The 26,109-nt window shown below is 47.5% G+C and overlaps 1 pseudogene; it reads left to right on the top strand.

The window, feature by feature from the left end:
• The first annotated feature begins 76 nt into the window (after positions 1-76).
• LOC124014598 lies at positions 77-24,977 on the top strand (annotated as a pseudogene).
• The last annotated feature ends 1,132 nt before the right edge of the window (positions 24,978-26,109 follow it).

The following is a 26,109-nucleotide window of genomic DNA, read 5'->3' as shown; positions in this document are numbered from 1 at the left end:
TAATCTACACATGCTACTGTACCTGCCTGAAGCGCGCCTTTTTTACAGTAGCCTACCTACTGTACAGTGAAGGACCACGCTCAGGAATCAGCAGATAGCTGGAGCCAGCACGTTGTGCGAATCTGAAGACGGCCTTACGCAATAGTCGCGGAATCCTGACCAACTGCAGAGACGCATTAATGTGGGCGATGGTGGATCCGTGTGACTACTGAGTTTTCACCAAAGGAGAGCAGCGCTGAGAGAGATGGGCGTGACAACCGGGTGTCTGGACCACGATTAGTCTCCTGGGGGAAAGAGCATCTCGCAGTCTCCCATGTACCCGATGACAACGGAGAGGCAATGCCGACTGTCCTGTCCAATGGTTGTTCCATCCAATTTACCTTAGCAGGTGGTCTTTTAACAACGGCACGACGCCCGATATTGAGGCCACACGGGGATTGACACAATCTAAAAGGGAATAAAAACATTTACGGACCTACTTCGGAAAACATCAGCGGGTATTTATTGATTCATTTGGCTACCTGTTAAATTACTGGCCATCATTGTGTTTTTGGGTGCTGAAGTGTGGTGTCAATTGGCCGGTCGTGTGCTTTTTTCTTATTGTGTTACATTCATGACACGATGCTAGGAGATAGGATAGCCTATTTTGTTGTCCGTGCGTGTGTGCTTGCGTGCGTGGTGATGTCTTACATTGTAGTATGTATTGTCTGTGCAGTGGATTCCCTTGTGTACTTCCCTGCCTCATAGACTGCTGTGCTTTGGAGCCGAGAAACGTTGAACAAAGAACAACATATTACAATGGCTAGGCTATTAAAATATACACTAACCTCGTTAAGTTTAAAGATAATGTAATAAACAGACCGTCACGTTCCACCGTAATAACATTTAATTACATTTTTGATGTTATAGTAACATAACAACATGTTTTCATATAGCTTAATATATCTTTTTCAGTGATGGTTCTTTCAGCAAGCCTATACGCACATTAAACAAAGGTGGTTATAGCTACAATATTTATAACCAACGGAAATGTCATCATTCCATACGGTTACGGCTGTCATTATTTAAAGTCAAATGACTAGTCCTTGTTAACACAACTGCATCTTAAAGCGATTGTAGACGACCGTTGTGTGTGACAGAGGGAGACGCAATCCTCTGCAATCTACGGGTTGAAGGCACAGAACCAGCCATGATCATTTTCTCATCGCTCAAATCAGTGTGTAGCTAGTTGGTTTTACATACATATCAAAATATGTCTAGCTTAGCCTTATTGCAGAACCAACGGGCTTTGTGCACAGTTTATTTATTCTGATTATTGGTGCGTGGCAAATTCTGTTCTTTGGGGAGGCCTGCTTGATGAGACAGGCATGATGATAATGGGGACCAAGATGGCTCACAACTCCCGCATACTTTGGAGGACAAGTACACAGTGTGGAACCTGGAAGTGTGTCAATATTATGTAAGAACAATTATTGAGCATGTTTGGTTCCTTTGGGACCTCTTGTCCAACACACAAACATATTGTGAAGTTCTTATGATAAGCTGTATAGGTAGGTTGATCTGTACATTTAATAGATCTAGAAATAAACTCAAGCACCATAACCAGTCTCCTATTCCCTATGACGTACAGTAGTCTTGTTAAAGAGGCCTCAGTGTTCTCTTGTTGTGCCCTTAATAGAGCCTACTGGGAGGCTGTCTGTTTTGTTTCTCCTTCTTCACTGTTTACTCCTCCTCTTCCTCCTATAGAGTAAATATACAACTTCATTAAAACTGTCTATAACTTCATTAATACTGTTTATAACCACATTAATATGGTTTACAACTTAATTAATAAGGTTCACACCTTTATTAATACTGTTTACAACTACTGTTTACAACTTAATTAATACTGTTTACAACTTAATTAATACTGTTTACAACTTAATGCTGTGTACAACTACATTAATGCTGTTTACAACTTAATTAATACGTTTTAGAACTTCACTAATACTGTTTAGAACGACATTAATGCTATTTACAACTTAATTAATGCTGTTTACAACTACATTAATACTGTTTACAACTTCATTAATGCTGTTTACAACTACATTAATACGTTTTAGAACTTCACTAATACTGTTTAGAACGACATTAATGCTATTTACAACTTAATTAATGCTGTTTACAACTTCATTAATACTGTTTACAACTTAATTAATGCTGTTTACAACTGAATTAATACTGTTTACAAATTAATTAATACTGTTTAGAATTACATTAATACTGTTTACAACTTCATTAATGCTGTTTACAACTTAATTAATACTGTTTAGAACTACATTAATACTGTTTAGAACTACATTAATACTGTTTACAACTTCATTAATGCTTTTTACAACTTAATTAACACTGTTTAGAACTACATTAATACTGTTTACAACTACATTAATACTGTTTACAACTTAATTAATGCTTTTTACAACTTAATTAACACTGTTTAGAACTACATTAATACTGTTTAGAACTACATTAATACTGTTTACAACTTCATTAATGCTTTTTACAACTTAATTAACACTGTTTAGAACTACATTAATACTGTTTACAACTTAATTAATACGGTTTACAACTTTATTAATACTGTTTACAACTATATTAATACTGTTTACAACTTAATTAGTACTATTTACAACTTAATTAATACTGTTTACAACTATATTAATACTGTTTACAACTTAATTAGTACTATTTACAACTTAATTAATACTGTTTACAACTACATTAATGCTGTTTACAACTTCTTAGAGCAAATAAAGACAACCATCATTTTAAAAATGGATTTAACCTTTATTTAACTCAACAAGTTAGTTAAGAACAAATTCTTAGTTACAATGACGGCCTACCCCAGCCAAACTCTAACCCGGACAATGGCTGGGGAGAGTGTGTGTGGTAGAGGTAGAGAGGTAATGAGGTAACAGAGCGACCCACCTGTGTCTTCCTGTAGAGGTGGAGAGGTGATGAGATAACATAATGGCCCACCTGTGTCTTCCTGTAGAGGTGGAGAGGTGATGAGGTAACAGAGCAGCCCACCTTTGCTTTCCTGTAGAGGTGGAGAGGTGATGAGGTAACAGAGCGACCCACCTGTGTCTTCCTGTAGAGGTGGAGAGGTGATGAGGTAACAGAGCAGCCCACCTTTGCTTTCCTGTAGAGGTGGAGAGATGATGAGGTAACAGAGCGACCCACCTGTGTCTTCCTGTAGAGGTGGAGAGGTGATGATGTAACAGAGCAGCCCACCTGTGTCTTCCTGTAGAGGTGGAGAGGTGATGAGGTAACACAATGTCCCACCTGTGTCTTCCTGTAGAGGTGGAGAGGTGATGATGTAACAGAGCAGCCCACCTGTGTCTTCCTGTAGAGGTGGAGAGGTGATGAGGTAACACAATGTCCCACCTGTGTCTTCCTGTAGAGGTGGAGATGTGATGAGGTAACACAATGTCCCACCTGTGTCTTCCTGTAGAGGTGGAGAGGTGATGAGGTAACAGAGCAGCCCACCTTTGCTTTCCTGTAGAGGTGGAGAGGTGATGAGGTAACAGAGCAGCCCACCTTTGCTTTCCTGTAGAGGTGGAGAGGTGATGAGGTAACAGAGCAGCCCACCTGTGTCTTCCTGTGGAGAGGTGATGAGGTAACAGAGCAGCCCACCTTTGCTTTCCTGTAGAGGTGGAGAGGTGATGAGGTAACAGAGCAGCCCACCTGTGTCTTCCTGTAGAGGTGGAGAGGTGATGAGGTAACATAATGGCCCACCTGTGTCTTCCTGTAGAGGTGGAGAGGTGATGAGATAACATAATGGCCCACCTGTGTCTTCCTGTAGAGGTGGAGAGGTGATGAGATAACATAATGGCCCACCTGTGTCTTCCTGTAGAGGTGGAGAGGTGATGAGGTAACAGAGCGACCCACCTGTGTCTTCCTGTAGAGCCAGAGGGTCAAGCAGGTAGGTGGAGGTGGCAATAACATAGAGAGGAGATTTATTTTATTTTATTGCCTACCAACAAAATATTATGTAGTCTTTAGGGGAGCGTAGGCCAAGTGTAGTCCGAACCCAGTTGAACCATTTGAGATATGAACCCAGTTGAACCATTTGAGATATGAACCCAATTGAACCATTTGAGATATGAACCCAGTTGAACCATTTGAGATATGAACCCAGTTGAACTATTTGAGATATGAACCTAGTTGAACCATTTGAGATATGAACCCAGTTGAACCATTTGAGATATGAACCCAGTTGAACCATTTGAGATATGAACCCAGTTGAACCATTTGAGATATGAACCTAGTTGAACCTGACAAAGAGTATTCTCAAAGGAAGAGAATGTGCTGCAATTCTGCATCCCTATCTGTAAACAAGCAAAAAGGTACTTTGAACCAAAGATGTATCACCTCAAAAGACCTGACAAAGAGACCGTAATGCAACTTTGAAGGGAAATAAATAGTGGTATCAATGAAAGAGGATAGAGGTAGAACGTTGACTAAGGTATAGTATGGCATGGATGTTGGCCCTGGTAATAGATGTTACTGTTGTTGTTGTTTTCCAAGGCATCCTCTATTGCTACAGTCTGTGTGTCAGCTTCATGTGAAATGAGGATTTGTCTCCTTCTATTATCTAGTGTAGAACATTGAGTGGTTTTCCTAACCTGATTAGGTGGAACCCTCATAAAATTTGATGAAAGGAGAGAAGAAACAGACACACACACACTTTCTCTCTCTCTCTCTCTCTCTCTCTCTCTCTCTCTCTCTCTCTCTCTCTCTCTCTCTCTCTCTCTCTCTCTCTCTCTGAGGTGCTATGCTGTCCACTCCACTGACTGTATACCCAGATAGGGTATGGCCATTAGTACACAACACCGGTCAGTCACAGACAGTCTCAGGTAGGGCCATTAGTAAACAACACCGGTTGATCACAGACAGTCTCAGGTAGGGCCATTAGTACACAACACTGGTCAGTCACAGACAGTCTCAGGTAGGGCCATTAGTACACAACACTGGTCAGTCACAGACAGTCTCTGGTAGGGCCATTAGTAAACAACACCAGTTGATCACAGACAGTCTCAGGTAGGGCCATTAGTACACAACACTGGTCAGTCACAGACAGTCTCAGGTAGGGCCATTAGTACACAACACTGGTCAGTCACAGACAGTCTCAGGTAGGGCCATTAGTACACAACACCGGTCGATCACAGACAGTCTCAGGTAGGGCCATTAGTACACAACACCGGTCGATCACAGACAGTCTCAGGTAGGGCCATTAGTAAACAACACCGGTCGATCACAGACAGTCTCAGGTAGGGCCATTAGTACACAACACCAGTCGATCATAGACAGTCTCAGGTAGGGCCATTAGTACACAACACCGGTCGATCACAGACAGTACACATCACCGGTGCTATCAGGATTTGTTGGTGTCTGCCTCGATAACAGGTAAACAACACAGGTCTTTCTCTCTCTCCTTAACTACCATAGACCATGACCGACCAGTGACTGGCAATCAATGCCATAACACAAGGTGAGCCAATAGCGTAGTATGTTCTCATGTGCCTGTGCACACAGTTAGATAGCCTCTATCAGCTGGCACAGGGCAAAGTCAGGAATCGAGGTAGAGATATGACCGTCAACATACAGTAGATTTACTGTTTATCTCATGCCAACATCTTGCTTTTCTTAGCAAGGTACTACGTCTAAGTCCCTGGCTTGTTTCCGTCTTTGCCTCTGGAGTCAGAGAGACCACGACAGTATGGTCATCAGCAGCTCAGATTTATTCACTATGATATTCAGCGTCAGGGAGCAGTCTCTAGGCAATAACATGGAATGCACTACAGTAATAACCCTAATACTACAAGCAATGATAGTGGCGCTACTGTGCAAACATCAGAACCACTGCTACGAGTGATAAACCACAAACAATAACTCAACTGATATCCCAACCTCTATAATTGTATACTACTGATATCCCAACCTCTATAATTGTATACTACTGATATGACAGTGGCAACAAAAAAAATCAGATATGGAAGAATATAAAAAATGTGTTTTTTAAATGGCTAAAGAGGAAAAAAATATGATCAATGTTGCGAGGAATTCATAATTTATTCCTGAGATCATTTCCTGGTGTATATATTTAGCTCTCTGTTCATTTATAAATGGATGGAGATGGAAGAGCTGCACCCATCTTTCTCTCTCTCTCTCTCTCTCTCTCTCTCTCTCTCTCTCTCTCTCTCTCTCTCTCTCTCTCTCTCTCTCTCTCTCTCTCTCTCTCTCTCTCTCTCTCTCTCTCTCTCTCTCTCTCTCTATAATTCCATTTCCCTTTGTCTTCCTTTGTCACACTGCTTTTCTTTGTTTCTCTCCCCTCTTTCTCTCTATAAACCCCCACCCTCTTTCTCTCTCTCTCTCCTCTCTCTCTCTCTCTCTCTCTCTCTCTCTCTCTCTCTCTCTCTCTCTCTCTCTCTATCTATCTATCTCTCTATCTCTCTATAACCCCCCACCATCTCTCTCTCTCTCTCTCTCTCTCTCTCTCTCTCTCTCTCTCTCCACCCCCAGGTTGTGGCGTTGGCTTGATTAGAAAGTGCATGGCAGAGAACAAGCAATCCATCACCCTGCCAAACCCCTGCACCCGCATGCATGCATACACATACACTCTCTCCCTCCCTCAATCCCACCCTCTGTCGGCCTGTCTGTCTGTCTAGTACACATCAGGACAAAGCTTTCTGTCTGTCTGTCTGTCTGTCTGTCTGTCTGTCTGTCTGTCTGTCTGTCTGTCTGTCTGTCTGTCTGTCTGTCTGTCTGTCTGTCTGTCTGTCTGTCTGTCTGTCTGTCTGTCTGTCTGTCTGTCTGTCTGTCTGTCTGTCTGTCTGTCTGTCTGTCTTGTACACACCAGGACAAGGTTTTATGTCTCTACCTCTCTTTTCTCTCTTCTACCTCTCCTTGCCCTCGAACCCCTCCATCCCACGTCTCCTCCCACTCCTCCTCCTCCATCCATCCATGCCACCATGCCACCATGTTTTTTCCTTTTCTGTCTTGTCACACTGCTTTTCTTTGTTTCTCTCCCCTCCCCTCTTTCTCTTTCTCTTTCTCTCTATAACCCCTCACCCTCTCTCTCACCCTCTCTCTCTCTCTATCTCTCTATTTCTACCTCCCCCTTGTCCATTCGCTCTGTCCATCCCATGCCTCTACCATTCCATCTCCCAGCCATAGCAATGGAGAGCCGTAATGAAATGGTGACCGGCTGACTAAATCTGCTCTATGTCATCCTGTCATCTGATTACGAGGGGATATTCTCCCCGCTGGCTTCCGATTAGACGTGTTTATATTGAATAAAGTCTGATGTTCACATCATGACGCAATTGACAACTCGTCGGTACAGCTGTAGTTCCCAAGCTCTTTGTCTGGTCTGGCCATTCATTTAGAGGGATGAAAGCACACACTCAAGGTTATCTAGGATATCAGTCACATAGAAATAGAATAGAAATGGACAGTTCTAGTAAATCCAATCCTATGATCAGACGTACAGTATGTGTGCTGCTGGGAGAAGATAACATATTAGAGAGTTGGAATTCCGGTACGTTTATAACCCCAACTCTATCAGGGGTGGCAGGGTAGCCTAGTGGTTAGAGCGTTGGACTAGTAACCGGAAGGTTGCAAGTTCAAACCCCCGAGCTGACAAGGTACAAATCTGTTGTTCTCCCCTGAACAGGCAGTTAACCAGGGTACTGTTCCTAGGCCGTCATTGAAAATAAGAATTTGTTCTTAACTGACTTGCCTGGTTAAATAAAGGTTAAATAAAGGTAAAATAAAATAAAAAAAGATGTTAATTTGATTGTGGACATATACCATCTGCATGGTCCATAAATAGGGAACAAGGCATTATTCTATAAGACTGGCTGTGTGATGTCACTGGCTTCATTGTGTTTGTGGTATAGGTGGTCCTGCCCACTGCTGATGAATAACAGAGTTTTTATATTAAACATTGGCATGGAATTTGTGTTTGTCTCATTGCCAACACAGATAGCAATGGATAGGTTTGTTTTTACTTGTGTAGCGACATTTGCAAATGTCAAAGGATCTACATGTAAATGAATATTGTGAGTCATTTACTAAACACACCCACTGTTTAGGAGATCATTTCTTCCCCTCTGTTCATAATTCATCAAATATGATGCTTGTTACTGTAAAGCCCCACGTAAAAATGTGACCCTGTGGTATTATACAATTGCATTAGGCTATCATAAAAATATATTTTTAGTCCAATTCATTTAATGCCAAGTGCTTGTTTTAATTTGACAGGGCCCCCAATCGAACCATTGAAGTGCCACGGGCAGCCAGACACCCATAAACCTTTAGTAAGGAATGAAAACCAATCATGTTGAACCGGGTCCACCCTTGGATGGGACCCGGTGCCCAGGGAAAGTCTGGGAAACTCTCACAGGGCTCGTTAAAAATCTCGGACATGACAGAACATTGATTGATGGTTATCTGGTTGCTAACTTTAAAAGCTCTAGGAAGCACAAGTTAATTTAGAACAATGGTCAGATATGTCAGACAGATACACAATGCGGTACAAACTGAGGCTGTTGATTTAGGCGTTTGTTTAGCTGCCTGTGCGGAAATGCAAGGCCCAAATCCAGTCCCATTAGTTTTGCCTGTCGTGGACTCACACAATTACACTGTAATGTAAATGCATCAAGTCAGCAAAGAAGAGACCGTACTTCTGTTCAGTCACATAATGCAGAATTACAATTAGGCGACCTAGTATAGCAACAACATCAGGATGACTGTCTGAGTCTGACCACAAATGCAGCATCTACGATGAGGGCCGCATTACATAGATTAAGCCTATTGGTTAGCTTTTAGGTGCAGGGGGCTTGAGTCAGTAATGGATGCCAAGAAGAAGTGAGTTGTTTTCCTGACTTGACAAGCTGTCACGCTGAGAGGCTCCTTTGCATTAGGACTAACTGACATCCCCCCCTCATGCCAGTCATTTGAAGTTATTAGAGACCTTTCATGCCATTGTCCCATTCTAAGGACACCTGACAGGTGGATGAGGGAGGGAAGACCCTGTTTGATACTGTGATGATACATCAGTGATGGTCTACAGTTGTATCATTCTCACTTCACTGATTGTCTTGCTTCTCTCTCTCTCTCCACTTATATATATGTATATATGCCATTTAGCAGACGCTTTTATCCAAAGCGACTTACAGTCATGTGTGCATACATTCTATGTATGGGTGGTCCCGGGATTGAACCCACTACCCTGGCGTTACAAAGCGCTGACTTGACAAGCTGCACGCTGAGAGGCTCCTTTGCATTAGGACTAACTGACATCCCCCTCATGCCATGAGGGAGGGAAGACCCATATTTTGCTCTACCAACTGAGCTACAGAAGGACCTTCACTCTCTCTTCCCCCTTCTCTCTCCCCTTCTCTCTCTCCCCCTTCTCTCTCCATTTATTTTCTCTCTCTCTCCCTTCTCTCTCCCCTTCTCTCTCCATTTATTTCTCTCTCTCCCTTCTCTCTCCCTTCTCTCTCCCCTTCTCTCTCCCCTTCTCTCTCTCCCTTCTCCTCCATTTATTTTCTCTCTCTCCCTTCTCTCTCCCCTTCTCTCTCCATTTATTTCTCTCTCTCTCCCCTTCTCTCTCTCTTCCCCCTTCTCTCTCCCCTCTCTCTCTCTCTCCCCTTCTCTCTCCCCTTCTCTCTCCCCTCTCTCTCTCTCTCCTTCTCTCTCCCCCCTTCTCTCTCTCCACTTCTCTCGCTCTTCCCCCTTCTCTCTCCCCCTTCTCTCTCTTCCCCCTTCTCTCTCCCCTTCTCTCTCTTCTTCCCCTTCTCTCTCCCCCTTCTCTCTATCCCCCTTCTCTCTCTCGCTCCCCTTCTCTCACTCTTCCCCCTTCTCTCTCCCCTTCTCTCTCTTCCCCTTCTCTCTCCCCTTCTCTCTTCCCCCTTCTCTCTCTCTCTCCCCTTCTCTCTCTCTTCCCCCTTCTCTCTCCCCCTTCTCTCTCTTCCCCTTCTCTCTCCCCCTTCTCTCTATCCCCCCTTCTCTCTTCACTCCCCCTTCTCTCTCTCCACTTCTCTCTCTCCCCTTCTCTCTCTGCCCCTTCTCTCTCTCTCTCCCTTCTCTCTCTCCCCTTCTCTCTCTCCCCCTTCTCTCTCTGCCCCTTCCCTCTCTCTCCCTTTCTCTCTCTCCCTTCTCTCTCTCCCCCTTCTCTCTCTGCTCCTTCCCTCTCTCTCCCCTTCTCTCTCTCCCCTTTCTCTCTCTCCCCCTTCTCTCTCTCCCCTTCTCTCTCTCCCCCTTCTCTCTCTCCCCACTTCTCTCTCGCCTCACTTCTCTCTCTCCCCCTTCTCTCTCTCCCAGCTGTGAGCCCACGTTGTGGCCGGTGGGCATGGTTTTGGAGGGTAGCTCAGAGGCCCTGTGTCCCCCACCCTCTCTGGAGCTGCGCCCGTCCTGCAACAAGAGCCCCCCGGGTTCATGTTCCACGCCCCACGACGGACTCTTCACCGGGGACAAGGAGCCCATCAAGTATGGGGAGCTCATGGTTCTAGGGTGGGTCATCTACCTTGTCCCTCTGATGTGTGTGGTGGAGATGTGTGGTGGTGAAGGTTGTGATTGTGAGTGCATGTGTGTACGTGTGTGGCTGTGACGTTGTGTGTGTGTGTGTGTGTATGTGTTTGCTCATGTGTCTTCATTAGTGGTTGATATGTACAACAGTTGGTCCATTTGCCATACCATTCATCCCATTCCAGACTGTTTGACAAACAGCATGCCCTAAGAAAGCATATTTTATATGGGGTTTCAAGTCTGAGTGGTTGTGTGTACAATAGACTTGTGTGTACCTTAAAACATGATTTGAAAACACTATTCATCCTACCTACTTTATAAGGATGTCAATAAAATACGGAGCCATGGGGCAGAATAGGAAAATGAAACCCTCAATGAGAGAGACAGAGATCCACCACTATCGTGTTCATGAGAATGTCCCCTTTCCACAGTGGGGCCACATTAGTTTGTAGGCCAAACGGTTGGGGGTCGTACCGCTGTAGATGAGGAATGTCACTGACATGTCTCCAGCTTAAATTGAGGGATTTTTTTATTATGTTACTTTGGCGCACTGGTGTGTCAATAGATTTGAGGCGGCTTTAACAGTGTATTGCCAGCTGCAGACATTTTGTGATCCATATCCAATCATGACATAGACAGCTAATAGAATTTACTCAGACTAACCTAAATGAGGAATATTCCCCTTAGAACCCAAGGATTATGGATTGAGATTCAGTACATTTGGTCCAGGTTTAAAGGAATCATTTGCGCCAAAACTAAACCCACTGGCCAAAAACTGGTTGAATCAACATTGTTTTCACGTCAATTCAACAACCCAAAAATCTATGTGATGATGTTCACCCAACTTTTAAACTAAATCCAATGACGTGGTCATTGTTTTGGTTGATTTCACATATAATTCACATTAGTTGACAACTCAACGAGATGTAAATCAACACTAAAAGTTGAAATGACGTCTGTGCCCAGTGAGAAGACTGTCACATGTTTTAATTGTGTAGATCCCACTATATATAATAGGATAAAACTGCAAGCCTCAATCCCAACTGAATGTACTCAGGCACAATGGTTCCTTGGCCAATGGGGACAAGGGACGGAGGAGAAGTCGCCTGGCCCTCTACAAGAGACCCAAAGCCAACGGGGTCAAACCTGATGTCATCCACAATGTCTCTACCCCTCTGGTGTCAAAGGTGAGAGGTCACATTATAATTATACAGGCCTCCACGGTATTAAACACTGTCTATAAAATGTGTACTGCAGGAATGAGTAGTACATATAAAGGACTATGTTTATTAACTCTTACCATGTGTGGTACGAAAACATTTCCAAACAGGAATGCCCTTTCCTAAGTAGCTGGCTATATGACCTGGTTCCGGTGTATGTGTGTGTTCTGCATCGACAGGCTCTCAGCAACAAAAGCCAGCACAGCATCTCCTACACCTTGTCCAGGAGTCACTCGGTCATTGTAGAATACACCCATGACAGCAACACAGACATGTTTCAGGTGAGTCATCTTTAACATGACATGCCAACTCAGCCAGAGCCCCAACGCTTCAGCAAAACAAGGACCTAGAAACTCACAACAGAGTATGACCCTATGTGATGCCATTTGGGATCAACACAGTCACAGCCTTATTGCAGACTCCCCTGTTCTTGCCTACAAGCTAGCCTGGTCCTAGTTCAGTTTGTACTTTATAGCATAACAACGGCTGTAGGAGTTGGCTGTATGGCACAAACTGACCTGGAACCAGTCTACCTACACACTCACTGTGAGCAGATGTCACAGTTCACGGAGAATGCCATTTGTTGGCAGATGCCATAGGGATTGTTAGAAATGCAGAGTCAGGAGAAGACTGTGGTGGTTGGTGTCTGCTCCTCTCCTGTCCTCCCCTCTTTTCTCTCCCCTCTCCTCTCCTGTCCTCCCCTCCTTTCTCTCCCCTCTCCTCTCCTGTCCTCCTCTCCTTTCTCTCCCCTGTCCTCTCCTGCCCTCCCCTCCTTTCTCTCCCCTCTCCTCTCCTGTCCTCCCCTCCTTTCTCTCCCCTCTCCTCTCCTCTCCTCCCCTCCTTTCTCTCCCCTCTCCTCTCCTCTCCTGTCCTCCTTTCTCTCTCCTCTCCTCCCATCCGATATCTATCTCTCTTATCCCTGTGATGAATGTGGAGTCCCAACTCCTGCAGACTGAATGGATTGGAGGGGCTGCAGGCTGCAGGGCTGGAATGCTCCAAGGCTGCAGTGAGCCCATCTGTTCCTCTGTCAGCTCTCTCTCCAACCAGGGGCTGTGATGAGGCTGACATTTTATCTCCTGGCAGCCTGGCAGGGAGCTGATAGGAAATTGAACTTTTTGAAGAGAAATTGGGCTTGGGACAGGCTTGTTTAATGAAATGTTGTGGGCATTTGTCCACTGTGCCCCAGACAATATCATGACTTCAGTGGGATTGAAATGGAATTGGGTCTTTGTACCTCCCTCCTCTCTAATGACATATTTCCACTCATATACATTTTATTCTATTCATGACCCTACACCTCCCTACTCCACCCTACACCTCCCTACTCCTCCCTACTCCACCCTACTCCTCCCTACACCACCCTACTCCTCCCTACTCCTCCCAACTCCACTCTACTCCACCCTACTCCTCCCTACTCCTCCCAACTCCACCCTACTCCACCCTACTCCTCCCTACACCACCCTACTCCTCCCTACTCCACCCTACTCCTCCCTACACCACCCTACTCCTCCCTACTCCTCCCTACACCACCCTACTCCTCCCTACTCCTCCCTACTCCACCCTACACCTCCCTACTCCAACCTACTCCTCCCTACTCCTCCCTACTTCTCCCTACACCACCCTACTCCAACCTACTCCACCCTACTCCACACTACTCCACCCTACTCCACACTGCTACACCCTACTATACCCTACTCCACACTGCTACACCCTGCTCCACCCTACTATACCCTACTCCACACTGCTACACCCTGCTACACAATACTACACACTGCTACACCCTGCTACACCCTGCTACACCCTACTCCACACTACTCCACCCTATTCCACACTGCTACACCCTACTATACCCTACTCCACACTGCTATACCCTACTCCACTCTACTCCACACTGCAACACCCTGCTACACCCTACTCCACACTGCTACACACTGCTACACCCTACTATACCCTACTCCACACTGCTATACCCTACTCCACTCTACTCCACACTGCTATACCCTACTCCACTCTACTCCACACTACTCCATCTTACTCCACCCTGCTACACCCTACTCCACCCTGCTACACCCTACTCCATCTTACTCCACTCTACTCCACACTGCTCCACCCTACTCCACCCTACTCCATCCTACTCCACCCCACTCCACCCTACTCCGCCCCACTCCACCCTGCTACAAACTACTCCATCTTACTCCACCATTATACACCCTACTCAACACTACTCCACACTGCTACACCCTACTCCACCCTACTCCACCCTACTCCAACATACTCCAACCTACTCCACCCCACTCCACCCTACTCCACACTACTCCACACTACTCCACTCTACTCCACACTACTCCACTCTACTTCCACACTACTCCACTCTACTCCACCCTACTCCACTCTACTCCACACTACTCCACTCTACTCTACTCTACTCCACCCTACTCCACCCTACTCCACTCTACTCCACCCTACTCCACTCTACTCCACACTACTCCACACTACTCCACTCTACTCCACTCTACTCCACACTGCTCCACTCTACTCCACACTGCTCCACTCTGCTCCGACTCTACTCCTCCCTACTCCACCCTACTCCTCCCTACACCACCCTACTCCTCCCTACTACACCCTACTCCTCCCTACACCACCCTACTCCTCCCTACTCCACCCTACTCCCCTCCCTACTCCACCCTACTCCTCCCTACTCCACCCTACTCCACCCTACTCCAACCTACTCCACACTACTACAAACTACTCCATCTTAATCCACCCTGCTACACCCTACTCCACCCTACTCCTCCCTACTCCCCCCTACTCCACCCTACTCCTCCCTACTCCACCCTACCCTACTCCAACCTACTCCACACTACTACAAACTACTCCATCTTAATCCACCCTGCTACACCCTACTCCACCCTACTCCACACTACTCCACTCTACTCCACACTACTCCAACCTATTCCACCCTACTCCACACTACTCCACACTACTCCACTCTACTCTACACTGCTACAACCTACTCCACACTACTCCAACCTACTCCACACTGCTACATCCTGCTACACACTACTGTCACACTACTCCACACTACTCCACTCTACTCCACACTACTCCACTCTACTCTACACTGCTACACCCTACTCCACACTACTCCACTCTACTCTACACTGCTACACCCTACTCCACACTACTCCACCCTACTCCACACTGCTACACCCTGCTACACCCTACTATACCCTACTCCACACTGCTACACCCTACTCCACACTACTCCCCACTGCTTCACCCTACTCCACCTTACTCCACACTGCTATACCCTACTCCACTCTACTCCACAATGCTACACCCTACTCCACCTACTCCACCCCACTCCACCCTGCTACAAACTACTCCATCTTACTCCACCCTGCTACACCCTACTCCACCCTGCTACACACTACTCCATCTTACTCCACTCTACTCCACACTGCTCCACCCTACTCCACCCTACTCCAACCTACTCCACCCTACTCCAACCTACTCCACACTGCTCCACACTGCTACACACTCCTCCATCTTACTCCACCCTGCTACACCCTACTCCACCCTGCTACACACTACTCCATCTTACTCCACTCTACTCCACAATGCTACACCCTACTCCACCCTACTCCACCCTGCTACACACTACTCCATCTTACTCCACTCTACTCCACACTGCTCCACCCTACTCCACCCTACTCCAACCTACTCCACCCCACTCCACCCTACTCCAACCTACTCCACACTGCTCCACACTGCTACACACTCCTCCATCTTACTCCACCCTGCTACACCCTACTCCACCCTGCTACACACTACTCCATCTTACTCCACTCTACTCCACACTGCTCCACCCTACTCCACCCTACTCCAACCTACTCCACCCTACTCCACCCTACTCCAACCTACTCCACACTGCTCCACACTGCTACACACTCCTCCATCTAAGCTCCACCATGCTACACCCTGCTCCACTCTACTCAACACTGCTCCACTCTACTCCACACTACTCCACTCTACTCCACCCTACTCCACACTACTCCACACTACTCCACTCTGCTCCACTCTGCTCCACACTGCTCCACTCTACTCCACACTACTCCACACTACTCTACTCTACTCCACCCTACTCCACCCTACTACACAATACTCCACTCTACTCCACTTTACTCCACCCTACTCCACCTTACTACCCACCACTCCACACTACTCCACTCTGCTTCACTCTTCTCCACTCTGCTCCACTCTACTCCACCCTACTCCACACTACTCCACTCTACTCCACACTGCTCCACTCTACTCCACCCTACTCCACTCTACTCCACACTGCTCCACTCTACTCCACACTGCTCTACACCACTTCACTCTACTCCACTCTACTACACACTACTCCACCCTGCTCCACTCTACTCAACACTGCTCCACTCTACTCCACACTGCTCCACTCTACTCCACACTACTCCACACTGCTCCACTCTACTCCACACTGCTCCACTCTGCTCCACACTGCTCCACTCTACTCCACACTACTCTACTCTGCTCCACTCTACTCCACTTTACTCCACCCTACTCCACCTTACTACCCACTAGTCCACTACTCCACCCTACTCCACTCTACTCTACACTGCTCCACTCTACTCCACACTGCTCCACTCTACTCCACACTACTCTACTCTGCTCCACTCTACTCCACTTTACTCCACCCTACTCCACCTTACTACCCACTAGTCCACTACTCCACCCTACTCCACTCTACTCCACACTGCTCCACTCTGCTCCACTCTACTCCACTCTACTCTACACCACTCCACTCCACACTACTCCACTCTGCTTCACTCTTTTCCACTCTGCTCCACTCTACTCCACTCTACTCCACCCTACTCCACACTACTCCACTCTACTCCACACTGCTCCACTCTACTCCACCCTACTCCACTCTACTCCACACTGCTCCACTCTACTCCACACTGCTCTACACCACTTCACTCTACTCCACTCTACTACACACTACTCCACCCTGCTCCACTCTACTCAACACTGCTCCACTCTACTCCACACTGCTCCACTCCACACTACTCCACACTGCTCCACTCTACTCCACACTGCTCCACTCTGCTCCACACTGCTCCACTCTACTCCACACTACTCTACTCTGCTCCACTCTACTCCACTTTACTCCACCCTACTCCACCTTACTACCCACTAGTCCACTACTCCACCCTACTCCACTCTACTCTACACTGCTCCACTCTACTCCACACTGCTCCACTCTGCTCCACTCTACTCCACTCTACTCTACACCACTCCACTCCACACTACTCCACTCTGCTTCACTCTACTCCACACTACTCCACTCTACTCTACACTGCTACACCCTACTCCACACTACTCCACTCTACTCTACACTGCTACACCCTACTCCACACTACTCCACCCTACTCCACACTGCTACACCCTGCTACACCCTACTATACCCTACTCCACACTGCTACACCCTACTCCACACTACTCCCCACTGCTTCACCCTACTCCACCTTACTCCACACTGCTATACCCTACTCCACTCTACTCCACAATGCTACACCCTACTCCACCTACTCCACCCCACTCCACCCTGCTACAAACTACTCCATCTTACTCCACCCTGCTACACCCTACTCCACCCTGCTACACACTACTCCATCTTACTCCACTCTACTCCACACTGCTCCACCCTACTCCACCCTACTCCAACCTACTCCACCCTACTCCAACCTACTCCACACTGCTCCACACTGCTACACACTCCTCCATCTTACTCCACCCTGCTACACCCTACTCCACCCTGCTACACACTACTCCATCTTACTCCACAATGCTACACCCTACTCCACACTACTCCACCCTACTCCACCCTGCTACACACTACTCCATCTTACTCCACTCTACTCCACACTGCTCCACCCTACTCCACCCTACTCCAACCTACTCCACCCCACTCCACCCTACTCCAACCTACTCCACACTGCTCCACACTGCTACACACTCCTCCATCTTACTCCACCCTGCTACACCCTACTCCACCCTGCTACACACTACTCCATCTTACTCCACTCTACTCCACACTGCTCCACCCTACTCCACCCTACTCCAACCTACTCCACCCTACTCCACCCTACTCCAACCTACTCCACACTGCTCCACACTGCTACACACTCCTCCATCTAAGCTCCACCATGCTACACCCTGCTCCACTCTACTCAACACTGCTCCACTCTACTCCACACTACTCCACTCTACTCCACCCTACTCCACACTACTCCACACTACTCCACTCTGCTCCACTCTGCTCCACACTGCTCCACTCTACTCCACACTACTCCACACTACTCTACTCTACTCCACCCTACTCCACCCTACTACACAATACTCCACTCTACTCCACTTTACTCCACCCTACTCCACCTTACTACCCACCACTCCACACTACTCCACTCTGCTTCACTCTTCTCCACTCTGCTCCACTCTACTCCACCCTACTCCACACTACTCCACTCTACTCCACACTGCTCCACTCTACTCCACCCTACTCCACTCTACTCCACACTGCTCCACTCTACTCCACACTGCTCTACACCACTTCACTCTACTCCACTCTACTACACACTACTCCACCCTGCTCCACTCTACTCAACACTGCTCCACTCTACTCCACACTGCTCCACTCTACTCCACACTACTCCACACTGCTCCACTCTACTCCACACTGCTCCACTCTGCTCCACACTGCTCCACTCTACTCCACACTACTCTACTCTGCTCCACTCTACTCCACTTTACTCCACCCTACTCCACCTTACTACCCACTAGTCCACTACTCCACCCTACTCCACTCTACTCTACACTGCTCCACTCTACTCCACACTGCTCCACTCTGCTCCACTCTACTCCACTCTACTCTACACCACTCCACTCCACACTACTCCACTCTGCTTCACTCTTTTCCACTCTGCTCCACTCTACTCCACCCTACTCCACTCTACTCCACACTGCTCCACTCTACTCCACCCTACTCCACTCTACTCCACACTGCTCTACACCACTCCACTCTACTCCACTCTACTACACACTACTCCACCCTGCTCCACTCTACTCAACACTGCTCCACTCTACTCCACACTGCTCCACTCTACTCCACACTACTCCACACTACTCAACTCTACTCCACCCTACTCCATACTATTCCACTCTACTCCACTCTACACTGCTCCACTCTACTCGACACTGCGCCACTCTACTCCACACTGCTCCACACTGCTCCACACTGCTCTACACTGCTCTACACTACTCCACTATATTCTGCTGTACCTTATTGTATAATTCTATGAACCATCACTTATGTTCTATCTCCTATGTTCTAACTCCTATGTTCTATCACTTATGTTCTATCTCCCTCGACAGATCGGGCGTTCTACAGAGAACATGATTGACTTTGTGGTGACGGACACGGCAGGCAGCAGCACCAGTGGTGGTGGGGGGCAGGGCCAGGGGGCAGGGCCAGGGTGCGTGGCCAGGGGGCAGGGCCAGGGTGCGGTGGGCGAGGGGGCGGAGGAGGAGGGCAGTCGGTCCAGAGCACAATATCCCGCTATGCGTGCCGTATCATGTGCGAACGCAACGCCCCGTACACGGCCCGCATCTACGCCGCCGGCTTCGACTCCTCCAAAAACATCTTCCTGGGGGTGAGTCATCGCGGTGACGACTACAGTGTGAGTGACAGCATGGGCGACATCACACCCCGTTGATGTCATCGTTATGTGTGATATACTGTGGAGACGAATCAGGGCGGAAGTGGTGGTGTGGTGTGGAGGAGTTGTTGTGTGAATCGTCACCCTGTGATCTGCTTCTTGGGAATGTTTTGTCGAGGTATGCATTCATACACAGCCTTCTGTACTGGACAAACCCATTAGCACTCTGTTGTCCCCATCTTAAACACAAACACCTTTGGTCTCCACAGGAGGTTGGTGGCACCTTAATTGGGGAGGATGGGCACGTGGTAATGGCTGGAGTGGAATTGTATCAAATGCACCATTCCATTCACTCCGTTCCAGTCATTATTATGAGCTGTTCTCACAGCAGCCTCCACTGACATTGTAACAATGTGCGCTGAGAGTCGGGAAGTAAGTTCAGGGAGTGGGTATTTTAAATGCAACATAATACAAACCAAGAATCACTAACAGCACACAGACATGAAACAGAAACAATGAAGCCTGGGGAAGGAACCAACGGGAGTGACATATATAGGGAACCAATCAGGCCTGGGGAAGGAACCAACGGGAGTGACATATATAGGGAACCAATCAGGCCTGGGGAAGGAACCAACGGGAGTGACATATATAGGGAACCAATCAGGCCTGGGGAAGGAACCAACGGGAGTGACATATATAGGGAACCAATCAGGCCTGGGGAAGGAACCAACGGGAGTGACATATATAGGGAACCAATCAGGCCTGGGGAAGGAACCAACGGGAGTGACATATATAGGGAACCAATCAGGCCTGGGGAAGGAACCAACGGGAGTGACATATATAGGGAACCAATCAGGCCTGGGGAAGGAACCAACGGGAGTGACATATATAGGGAACCAATCAGGCCTGGGGAAGGAACCAACGGGAGTGACATATATAGGGAACCAATCAGGCCTGGGGAAGGAACCAACGGGAGTGACATATATAGGGAACCAATCAGGCCTGGGGAAGGAACCAACGGGAGTGACATATATAGGGAACCAATCAGGCCTGAGGAAGGAACCAACGGGAGTGACATATATAGGGAACCAATCAGGCCTGAGGAAGGAACCAACGGGAGTGACATATATAGGGAACCAATCAGGCCTGGGGAAGGAACCAACGGGAGTGACATATATAGGGAACCAATCAGGCCTGGGGAAGGAACCAACGGGAGTGACATATATAGGGAACCAATCAGGCCTGGGGAATGAACCAACGGGAGTGACATATATAGGGAACCAATCAGGCCTGGGGAAGGAACCAACGGGAGTGACATATATAGGGAACCAATCAGGCCTGGGGAAGGAACCAACGGGAGGGACATATATAGGGAAGGTAATCAGGGAAGTGATGGACTCCAGGTGAGTCTGATGACGCACAGGTGCGCGTAACGATGGTGATTGGCGTGCACCATAACGAGCAGCCTGATGACCTAGAGGCCAGAGAGGGAGCACACGTAGCAAACACACATACACACACACTCCTCTGGTGTTGGGCATCTTTTTCGCCTTAGTGCTTAGGGCTTCTCACGGTTGGCCCAGCTCCCAGCCACAGAAACAGCCCGCGCCTGCACTTTGTTTAAAGATCAACAGTACTATCAACGGTAATGATCAATAAACACACGTCCGGGACGGCCAAGCCGCATTTGCTTTGTCAGGCTCTAAGGGCCACAACTCTTTTAATGGATTGGATTTATGACAGCATTGTTGGATGCTAGACACACACACACACACACACACACACACACACACACACACACACACACACACACACACACACACACACACACACACACACACACACACACACACACACACACACACACACACTGCAGGGAAATGGGAATTGTGGGAGTCAAGGAGCTGTGATTAAATTGATATGAATGCATGTTATGTGTGTGTGCAAACACTTGTGTCTGTCTATGTGTGTGTGTGTGAGTTTGCTGAAAACCGCTCCAATCAGCAAACACAACAATCGACTGGCACAAAATCACAGTGCAGTGGTCCAGTGTCATGAAGTGGGGGGGGGGGGGTTGCTTGCTCATTGACAAAATAAGCTTTTGATCCATTCCTGGCAGAGACACTCAGTTCTCCCCCTCCCCTCTCCTCTCTCCCATACCATGGAATGAGCTATTGAAGGGGTTCTGCAAGAATCATTTGTAAACGGAGAGACAGAGAGTTGGCAAGGGGAGAGACAGGGAGGCCAGTGGGGGGGAGGGAGGAAAAGAGAGGGGGGGGGCATTGTCATTGTGGAAGACATTGGAGGCAGGAGTCCAGCAGTACTCATCAGTACTCCCCAGCCCCAGAGTCATAGTCAGACACACTGTACTGCCACTGACCTCCACTAGCACTTGATTATGAGGGGCAGGAAGGGCGGCCATATTGGATTGGATAAAGGAAGGAGGTAATGTTTTAAAAAAAAGTTTGTCCTGGGGATGAATACTGCATACTGTGCCAACAGTGACCAATGACAGGATAGTTAATACACCAAATGCAGTTATTAATTATGATACATGCAGTTGTGATACATTATATGTGTTTTAGTGAATATCACACAAGAAGGCATTGTTTATTCTGAAAATGGTTTAACTGACTACAGCCAGAGAAGCGAGAGGGAAAGCTGAGTCCAAAATCTTTTTATTTTTTAAAATATATTTTTTGCTCACCAAGCGAGGAATTTGAGAGCGTGTCGAATTTGGTTGAGAAAAAATATATGGCATATTTGCTATGTGTGGCTTATTGGATCAAATATAAGTTTCATAGTGGTTAGGTTTGTGCCCATTGTGCCTGTTGTTCACACCCGTATCTGCCCTTGCATTGGCTAGAATGGTCCCACCTGATCTTGCCTCCTGCCCTGCCTTCCAGCTAACACAAAATGATGACGTTGATGACAATTATAGTGTGACGTGACACTAAAAAGTCAACCCACAAGGACAATGTTACCAAGTCATGACATAATTGTGACATAACATCCAGATGACTAACCTAACCCAACTATAGAGACTTTAATAACTCATCTCAGCTTCGTAGCATGTCGTCGGTGCACGGCTATGCTAAACATACAGCTAGAGAACTGAATAATAGCTGAAGAGCTGCTAGCTGCTGTCAATGAAACGCAGGCTGAATAACCTCCTCTATACTATAACTGGCACACACAATGTCCTTGGCAGAAAGCGGGGTCAGGCAGGCGGCTTGGCACACTGCTAGTGTGGAGGTGGAGAGAGAGGGATGGAAAGAGAGAGAGGGATGGAAAGAGAGAGGGGGGATTTGTAAAAAATATAAGGACGTACATTTACTGTAAAGCTTATACAATAATACTGGTTGAATGGCTTGCAGTCGTGACTGCTTTGAATTCTATGTCCACTGACAGAATATCAGAGAACACAGCCGCTGGAGGGATTGAATGCCCTGCAATGTGTGTGTGTGTGTGTGTGTGTGTGTGTGTGTGTGTGTGTGTGTGTGTGTGTGTGTGTGTGTGTGTGTGTGTGTGTGTGTGTGTGTGTGTGTGTGTGTGTGTGTGTGTGTGTGTGTGTGTGTGTGTGTGTGCATCTCAGTATAGCAGTCCTACTCTGTGCTAAATATAGAAGTACAAAAAAGCAATGTTAGCTGTTTTTTTCTCCCCCTCTTTCTCTATTTGCCCCCTCTTTCTTTTTTTCTCTTCCACCCTCTTTCTCGCTCTACCTCCCTCCCCTCTTGATCTCTCTATCTGCCTCTATCATCACTATCCCTTACCTTGGCTCTTTGTCTGTCTCTTTGTGTGCGGGGGTGGGTCTCTCAGGAGCGGGCTGCCAAATGGCGGACATCGGACGGCTTGATGGACGGCCTGACCACCAATGGCGTGCTGGTGATGCACCCGGCGGGGGAGTTTGTGTCTGAGCCGGCGCCGGGCGTGTGGCGGGAGATCTCGGTGTGTGGGAACGTCTTTGCCCTGCGGGAGACACGCTCGGCCCAGCAGAGGGGAACATTGGTGAGAGGGGGGTCATCAGTGGTAAGGGGGGGGGGGGGGATAAAGCCTCAAACCTGTCTGATTATCAGGACTACTGGAATCAATTGATTAGATTTTTGATGTTATGTGAATCATTTGATTAGACTCCTGATGGTATGTGAATCATTTGATTAGACTACTGATGGTATTATTATCATTTGATTAGATTGTTGATGGTATGTGAATCATTTGATTTTGATTAGACAATTGATGGTATGTGAATCATTTGATTAGATTTTGATGGTATGTGAACATTTGATTAGATTGTTGATGGTATGTGAATCATTTGATTAGACTGTTGATGGTATGTGAATCATTTGATTAGACTGTTGATGGTATGTGAATCATTTGATTAGACTGTTGATGGTATGTGAATCATTTGATTAGATTGTTGATGGTATGTGAATCATTTGATTAGACTGTTGATGGTATGTGAATCATGGCATTAATGTCTATGGGATGATCACAGTGCCATCAAGTGGTTGTTGGGAAGGGGAATACATTTACAAACACCGAAAAAGGAAACAACATATGCAAATAGTTATGGGTTTGTCAGTTACAGTATTTTCTGGGCTTGTTTACTAATCCTCCCCCTATCCTTCCTCACTCTCCCGTCCTCCCCCCTCCCCTCCTCCCCAGGTGGAGAACGAGTCCAACACCCTGCAGGACGGCTCTCTGATCGACCTGTGCGGCGCAACCCTTCTGTGGCGCACCCCGTCGGGCCTGCGCCGCACCCCCACCCTCAAGCAGCTGGAGACCCTCCGCCAGGAGCTGAATGCCGCACGGCCCCAGTGCCCCGTGGGTTTCAACACCCTGGCCTTCCCCAGCCTGGCCCGGCGAGAGATTGTGGACAAGAAGCAGCCCTGGGTCTATGTCAACTGTGGTCACGTCCACGGCTACCACAACTGGGGCTACCGGAAAGACAAGGGCCATAACGTGGGCCCCGGAGGGACGGCTCCGGCGAGCACCGGGGAAAGGGAGTGCCCCATGTGCCGGCGCGTGGGCCCCTACGTGCCCCTGTGGCTGGGCTGTGAGGGCGGGCTGTACCTGGACGCGGGCCCCCCGACGCACGCCTTCTGCCCCTGTGGCCACGTGTGTTCTGAAAAGACAGTGGCGGGCTGGAGCCAGATCCCGCTGCCGCACGGCACACACGCCTTCCACGCCGCATGCCCCTTCTGTGGCACCTGGCTGACGGGCGAGCACGGGCACATCAAACTCATCTTTCAGGGGCCCGTCGACTGAGCCTGCCCCTGGGGGGTGAGATAGAGGGCAGGGTGAACTATGGAAAAGTCTAAAAGGATAATCATTGGAAAGACTGTTGAAATGAAGATGGACTGAACTGAAGAGGTAAACGTGATGGAAGCAGATGAAGCATAAATGGTATTTAAGTTGTATTTGGGGAATATGTAAATAAAATGTGTTGAAATGAAAACATGACAAGTGTTTGGTGATTTTTGGATTACTTATTGTAGATAAAAGGCGTGGAAAGGTTCATCATCAGATTAATTGAACTGGTGAACTGGCTATGGTTTCATTGCCTAACCACTCATCCTGAATCGTGTGGAAAATAAACACTAGAGGGTGTGGCAATTGGCCGGAGCGGTGTGGATGGGTCGTCGGACTACTAGTTTTAGTCAATCCAGATGCATCAGATCTAATGATGAAACCATCCATTGTGTATGATGGTGTTTACAGGTCTATAAACAAGAGTTTTTTGAGCACTTGGTTCCTCATTGACTCAATGTTAGAGCTTGATCTGCTACATGTTTCTATCCTGGTGATTGACTCATGAAATCGGATTCATCAGGATGGGTCTGAAGCACCATGAGGGCTGACTTCCTACCAGGCCATTAGCCAATCAACAGCATCCTCAACAGCTAATTGATGACCTGAGTGGTTATCATCCTCCACTTGAGGAAACCCATTCAGTGAGGTTTGATTTCAACCTACAGATCCTCCCTGTTTCTCTGTCTGTTCGGTCTCCCCCTGAGTAGTGTCGGGTACCCTGCTCCCTGTCTGCGGCGTCACCACACTATAAATACTCACTCAAGGTCAGCAGCTCCCTGCCACAACGACAGGAGGGAGGGAGAAGTGAAGGAAGGACAATGGGTCAGTTTAGTCATGAGAGATTCCACATAGGTCAGGGTCCTGGAGAGCTGATCTTGGATCAGATCCCCCCCGCCCATGTAATCTTATTTACTGTGATCTAAAATGCACTCAGCACTCCAGACGCTTTGTGAATACAGGCCCTGTTCAATGACCGTATCACACTCTCAGATCAGTGCATATATCATTGGACTGATTTTGGACAATGTCCTAATTCTTAGCCTGACCGCTACTTAAGGATTACGTGTCTAGACCATTGTCTGGCAGATGACTGAAAATAATGATGTATTTGGCATGTATCACAAAACCTAATTGAATTCAAAATCCAAATATGAATTTCAGTACACACACACAACTGCAATTCTCCATTGTAGTGACTTTCAGGTTGCCATGCTAAAAGTAGCTTCATTGTTTAATATGTAATTCAAAAAGTGCTAGAATGG

This window comes from Oncorhynchus gorbuscha, linkage group LG25 (genome assembly GCF_021184085.1).
Source record: "Oncorhynchus gorbuscha isolate QuinsamMale2020 ecotype Even-year linkage group LG25, OgorEven_v1.0, whole genome shotgun sequence".
NCBI lineage: Eukaryota > Metazoa > Chordata > Actinopteri > Salmoniformes > Salmonidae > Oncorhynchus > Oncorhynchus gorbuscha.
The sequence above is the reverse complement of the archived record's forward strand: the minus strand, read 5'-3'. Positions and strand labels throughout refer to the sequence as shown.